A 7,246-nucleotide genomic window follows, 5' to 3' on the forward strand; every position below is an offset into this window, starting at 1 on the left:
CCCTGGACAGTTTGCCGGTGTATCGCAGGGAAACACGGAAACACATAAAGACATACAACCATTCACGTACACTCGCACCTAAGGACAATATAGAGAAGCCAATTAAACTGACAGTCATGTTATTGGACTGTGGGAAGAAGCCGGAGTACCCGGAGAGAACCCACGCATGCACAGGGAGAACTTTCTGCAAGTCAATAGTGGTACCCACTGCGTGAAGCGGTAGGAATTATACATATTGGTATTGAAATAGCTCAGAGAACATGAACTTACTGCAGGGTTCCACAATGGTCTACTCTCCAGCTACTTTTATTTACCGAAGTATCTCCTAGAGTACTACAATATACACTACGCCCAGTGAGTGTATTCATTTTATAATGCTTCGAAACATGCTGGGATGGATATCAGGGCTAAATTAGACTCAATGGGACTAAATGGCACAGAGCATGCAAGGCACTGTATAAAGCAAGTAGCTTTATGAACTAGCTTATCATAATCCTAAGTAGGGCTGCAACAACGAATCGATAAAATCGATAAAAATTGACAAATTATGGAAGTAAAGCAGAATAAAATCCAGCAAGATCAGCAATATGTCAATTAATTATATGCCACATTCCCATGTAAATTTCTGCCTGTGGAGGATGTGTTTTTTAGCACCCCTAGTTCTCTCATTTTTATTCCAAATACAATTTATAATTTGAATCACAGGGCTATTTTTATCTCTATGGTTAAGTATTTTCTCAAGTAGCAACTTTAACTGCTATACTTTCCTGTCTTAAAAGGCAGAACTCTTCTAGTCTAAAAAACCCTCATTTGTTGAAATGGGGGGACCTATTGTTTGAACCCCTTCGGGGCTTTTAAAAACAAAAATGCCTGTCTTTTTTTGCGCTTTATGAAACAAAGTACCCTATATTTTGTGGATGTACAGCTACATTTCTCATGTAAGTCTGTATAGTTTTAACACAAACATTTATTTTTCATATTGCACCAGTACAGTTAATGAGCAACCTGTACTTGTGTGCTTATTTGTTCTGTCTAAAATGTTTATTTTGGAATAAAGAGGTTAATATAAATAATATTTTTTGTCCGATTCATCGATTAATCGAAAAAATAATCGGCCGATTCATCGATTTTTAAAATAATCGTTAGTTGCTGCCCTAATCCTAAGAATATTGTCAAAGAACAAAAAGGTTAGGTGTCATTCACAATTTTTTGGCTTTTCACAAGTGTACAAACTGTACAGTGGGGGGTTAAGGTCCTGTGTACACGTAAATGATGACTTGCACATAGAAGCCATTATATATGGCTAAAAGATCTGGCATAACACTGCGATGGTTATGATAAATATGTAGAGCAGTTCAGGTGTGAAAAATACAGTATATGGTATATAAGATATGGTGTTTTGTTAAATTCATTTTTTAAATCTAAGTTTGTGTTCTGAACGCTATATCCTCTAGAGTCAGCTAGAATTTAAGGTAAAGAACAGCACAGATTAGTCTATAATGTGTGTCGGAAACGGTTCTTTTAAACCAGCCTGTAGGTTTAGACATGAGTCCTGAGAGGATAGTGGAGCTTTCTGCAACTGTCTAAGGAATACTGTTTTTCGACTTACTCGAAATTCTGAACTAAAGATTGTGTTCGAGTCCTCTGTCTCCTCTCCCCATGGAGTCCAGTTGCTTTCAGAACGCTTATCTCTGCAATAATTATATTCCTTCGTGTTGTAGAAGATCCCAATTTAAGTTAACAGAGATGCAGTTCTGTGATGTTACTTTGATCTTTTTAACAACATGTAATAGCTTGGAAAGTCTGCTTGAGCTAAAGGCTGAAGTCCCCTGAAAGAAAGAGTATGCACTTGTGCTAATTTACAAAACAGCAGTTGCTAGGTGATTGGTGTATTTAATCTGATGATCTGGACGTTTAATATTGTGGCAAAGCATGGAATCTTTTTGTGTTTTTTATGTAGTTTTTATTTTATTTGTTATACAGTGTTTGATGCATAGTACAAAAGCAGCATCAGTGTTCAATCATTATCTTTCTGTCATACTGGTAATCCATGAGGATTCAAGATCAGACCAATCTGACCAATTTGATATTTTCTGTATGTTCGGATGTGTTCTGATGATGCTCCTTTAAAAAAAAATGAATTGACAAAATTCTTATCAAGCAATTACCCAATACATACATACTAGGTTCTACATCCAGAATAAAAAACGTGGTTTGCTGAAATTAGCCTTTTTATGTAGCCTTTTCTCCTTTCAGTTTTTTCCTACTAAGGGAAGTCACATTATGCCATTTAGAATAAATCCCTAGCTTTTTTCTTTGTAATTCTGCTATGTGGCTTTAAGAGCCACAATTAAACTAATGTTCCTGTGCTCACCCACAGTCATTCCACTCTGCCTGTACTTTAGGTCAAGGTCAGTCAGGCGATGAATGGCAGAAGTCATGAGGGTTTCCGTCATGTGTCACCCAGCTGAACTCCTGCCACCCACTGAAGATGTAACACAGATAAAAATACAAGAGAAAAGATTCAGCCTTCCCTGGGAAAAAGGATTCAGTCACAGCCAACTCCCATGAACCAGAAGGAGCCAAACAGTCCAAATTTCCTGTGTTGCTGGCTTAATTCAGGAGAAACCATTTCAAGGTTGAAGACTCCAGGCAAGTTGCACAGTCTTATTGGTTTTAATCAGGCTTTTTCAAGAATTTCACTGGTATCTTTTTAGACCAGCAGAAAGGTCCAATTAGAAGGAGAACGCTGAATGGTAGTAAGAATGAAAAATAGTTCCTTTATTGTCAAACAAGGAAAAATTTCAGGTACTTGTAAAAGCCCCCATTATAGTACAATTTCTAATTATAAGTTGCAACCTTTCATTGTAAAAGAATAGGCCTTGGATGAAGGTTAATGAGTGGACCTACAGCGATAATGTGGTAGCAGTTTCTCCTGCAGCTTTCATAACTTACAACTTTTTTTGTCTTTTAGAGCCTTTTTATGTGATTTCCCAGTGAAGCATTTAGATTAAGATTTTCTAACTTTGGGATATTTCTCTACACCCTAATCTTGCTTTAAGCTTCTCCGCACTTTTTCTCTGACCTTGTATTTTTTGGTCTTCGCAATGCCGTTTGTATGCTAATGTTCTCTTACAATACATAATGCCTTAACTGAATACCTGGAGTTATATCAATATTAAATAACACTCAGACGACATGTGTTTATAGAAGTAAAGAAAATTTGATGGTCTATCCAGATAAATTCCTGTGAAATACATTGAATATTTGTTATGTAACCACATATCGGAAGGTTTGAGGGATTATAAAACAAAAGCAAATGGAAAATGAAGGTAAATAGCGTGTTTTATTCTCTTTTTTTCAGTTTAGAGACACGTGCTTCCCCCTGCAGATTTATTTGCATCACTAATTGAGCTTGGGCCGCGACGCAGCAAGACAAACAGCCTTCGATGTGCCCATCCGAGTGAGTCAGGTTATAGCTTGTTTTGAAGCACCAAGAGGAGCTCTCTAAGCAGATGTGCAAAAAACAAGCATGTGTTTGTACTCGTCAAGACCTAGTTTTAGGGAGGAAAACAATCAAGTGTTATTCTCTGGATATCCTAATTGCCGCCTCTGTCTCTACAAAGTGTGTCTCAGCTCTTCTCTGTCATCCTCTGAGGGAAATTGTCTGGCTCAGAAATTCATTTTACCCTGTTTGCATTCTGAGCCCAGACATAAAAACACCCAGTTAACCGTTCTCCTTCGTGTTCGCACAGCCATATTACTGCAGCTCATTACACTCAAATCAACAGGGCAAAAGGGTATAGACATAATGAAATTCTCTCCAAGAGAGGTGAGCGGTGTCGAAGAAACTTGCGCGTCTACTTTTAGACGTCTGAAACAGATTTTCAACGCCTGAAAATATTCCCCGCTGATTCTCAAAAGGCATCTCTTGTGTTTGGGTGCACTGAAATAGTTTTCATCTGTGCTCCCCTCTGCTGAATGAGTTATTGAGTTATCCAGCATGCTCCAGACAGACATTTATTGATGGATGTGGAAGGTGTAATTCTGAATGTTTGCTGGAATTATTTTCAAATAACAACCTGAAAGAGCGAGCATGAGGCTAATCCTTTACACGGCAGCGCTCCCCTGCAATCATCCCTGTTATTAAACAAAGTAATTACTTGTCATAATCAATGTAATCGATTCTTTTTTATGAATCTAATATGCAACAGTGTTCCAGCGATTAATGCAGCAGACGGGTTTATAATGCTTTGCAGAGATATTTTTTTACATCTCCATTTTTTTTTTTCATGTTGCAAACACAAACCTCTTTGTATCATAGGTGTGTTTAATTTCATTTTTAGAAAATAATGCTGTATTTCATGTATTATTTTAAGTTAAATTTAAATATTAATTAAACTTGTTCTCATTTGACACTTTCTTTTTGTTTGTTTTAACCATTCCTTTTTAGCACTTTGTGCTCTATGAATAAAATGCCTTATTATTATTATCATTGCTATGCAGTCAAAACAAAGAAATCACAAAATATCTTTCAATGGAGGCTCTTTTGTCTAAATGAAAAAAAAAATATTTAAGCAGAGATTATAGCATATGTATGGATGATCCATCATTATTTCCAAATGATTTAGAAAAATGTCATCTTTAGATATAAAATAACCAAAAAGATGATTGATTCTGCAAAAATTATTGACTTGGTAAAATCATTTGCCCTGCCACATGAAATCCTGATAAAGTTTCTAACTGTAGGATCTGAAATTATTAAACTGGTATGAATGTGTTGGAAGGCACTGTTTAAAGAAGTAAAAAAAAATAAAAAGACTTTTAGATAGCTGCAACGTTTTACTTCATTTCTAATGCATGTGTTGGATCAGTATCCAGATGTGTTTTCGAACTGGATCACAAGCTTGACCTTCTGATTTATTTAGCTTTTGTGTTGTTGTCAGTAAGAGCACTGAGCTTGTCATGCAGGAATTCATGAAGTAAGAGGATAAAGCTGCAAGGCTACAGGAGCTGAGAGTGAGAGTGACATTCACCATAAAAACTGAAGAACGTCTGCCTTATCAAAGCTTTCAGCAGTCAGCTCTGGAAGGTAAATCATTTTTTGTCACGACCACTGTAGAACCATTCGGCGTTCCCTCTATACACATTTGGTTTGGTGCCATCAAAGCTGCTCAGTGGGAGCGACAGAGGAATAGAAAACATTGTCACTGAACTAAAGGCACATAAAAAGTGAAATACAAGATAAGCCTGTTCCATTTTGCTCCATTTTATGTACCATACCTTTCTGATTTCTATTTAAGTATTAATTTTTATAGTTATCATTCATCAGCAGCTAAGCTGCTTTCATTTACTAACAGATGGAGAGTCGGTGCCAGATCCCCAGGAGCAGACTTGGTCCATGAAATGAACTCAGCATGAGAGCAACATGGGGTAACAACAGCTTCTGGTATTTTCCTCACTTGTAATCAATCACTTCAAAAGAACCCCCAGCAAAACAGTAAATATAGACTAATAACTACAAGGATATAGTTTATTTTAATATGTGACAGTCTTTTCAAGCCATGTTGAGCTGTTTTAAGACTCAAACTAAAGAAACTTAGTTTGAGTCATAAATTCATATGTATGCAAACATATTCTGTGATTAAACAGAAAATATTTTTTTGGCAGATTTCCATCAGTCTACCCACTGCAGTGTAATCACTGTTACATACTGGAGATGGCTAGTGATATTAAAGCTGGAATCTGAAGGATTTTTTTTTTTACTGGGATTTTTAGGAATCCTAACAGTATTTCATAGTTTCTCAACTTAACTTCATTCTTTAGCGTTTTTTTTTTGGGAAAGAACTGAAAGTAAGGTCTGTAACACGCTCCAGAAGTTTGTCACATTTGAGATTCAGTAAAGAATATTATTGGAGACACTCAAAAATCTACCTTTTTACACATTTATCTGGAGACAGATTCACACCAAGGTTGGCCTGGTTAATAACAATAATCGTACCTCTGCATTTAACCCATCCCCTGGGGGAGCAGTGGAATGCCATTGTGCAGCGCCCTGGGAGCAGTGTGGGGTTAAGGGTCTTGCTCAAAGCCCAGAGTGGAGGCTCTGGGGATCAAACTGGGTACTTTTTAGAGCACAAGCGCACTGCTCTAACCACTAGGCCAACACTCCCCTCTAGGGTTGCCAACCGTCTCTTGAAAAACAGATATAGGACGGAAGTAGCTGTCCTATATTTAGTGGAAAAGGAACGCACTTTGTCCCGTATTACTGTGAGAGTAAAAAAACTGTCAGTAAAAATCTAATTGAAAATAAAGAGCAAGGGCACGTTGGATACAAAATGTACGGTAAACTTGTTCCTAGGCCCTGTCCTGCATTGTGACCAATGAGCTGATAACATATATGTAACTATCCAGAATACCCTTATCCCATTAGTCAAGCTAAGTGTTACTTACGGAAAAGATATCGGGAGACAACAGAGCAGTATGGGGGACGAACTGAGGGATTTAAATGCTGACGCTGCTTTTGAGGAGCAATGCTCCTCCTCTGAAAAAGAAAATAGGGATGCAGAAATATAGGGAGGAATGGGGAAAAACAAATACCTGGGTGGAAAAAGTCTGCGATAACGAATGTAAAGCACACTGCAAATATGCATTTAATTCAATGCAGAAAAAAAAAAAAATCACAGTGCCAGGAGGGGTAAAGGCAGTCAGCTCAGTTGGCAGGCACATGAGGTGTCCCTTTTTTTATTTTATTTAGGGAGTTAGCAACCGTACTCCCCTCCCAGCAGCAAACATGCGATTGGCCATCACCACCACCATTATTTTTAGGGTAACTGTTTTTTTCTTTTCTTATTTCTTACATTTGTTAACTCACCCCAAGCTTTTCCAGCTTAAAACAAAGCCGTGGTTTTATGTTTTGTTTTTCAGGCTAAACAGTGCAGTTTAGCCTAAAGTTTTACTAAAATAAATACATTTCTCTACTGCAAAAATAAAAGAAAGTAAATTAAGGATAATATTTTTATAGGATGTTTGGATCTGCTTATTTCAACCTTAGTTTTGGTAGACAGGAAGGCAAATCAATCAAATTTGAAAACTTTGTGGAGTCTTGCCTTGCAGAGGACACTTTCTTTTCAGCTTTCCTATAAATGTGAATTGGATCTCCAAAATATCTAGTCACAAAGTTCATCATTTTTGTTTGTTTTTTGGCTGGCTCTGGGTAACCCAGATCTCTATAAATCAAAGCTTT

At 37.2% G+C, this 7,246-nt stretch overlaps 1 long non-coding RNA gene across 1 annotated transcript; it reads left to right on the top strand.

Annotated features, from left to right (window-relative positions):
* The first annotated feature begins 3,361 nt into the window (after positions 1-3,361).
* Positions 3,362-5,449, top strand: LOC107095485. Its single transcript, XR_001481747.1, has 3 exons — positions 3,362-3,463; positions 4,947-5,092; positions 5,361-5,449. It is a non-coding gene; the product is annotated as an uncharacterized LOC107095485 (long non-coding RNA).
* Positions 5,450-7,246: the final 1,797 nt, after the last annotated feature.

This window comes from Cyprinodon variegatus, unplaced genomic scaffold, assembly GCF_000732505.1.
Source record: "Cyprinodon variegatus isolate N-32 unplaced genomic scaffold, C_variegatus-1.0 Scaffold551, whole genome shotgun sequence".
NCBI classification, from domain to species: domain Eukaryota; kingdom Metazoa; phylum Chordata; class Actinopteri; order Cyprinodontiformes; family Cyprinodontidae; genus Cyprinodon; species Cyprinodon variegatus.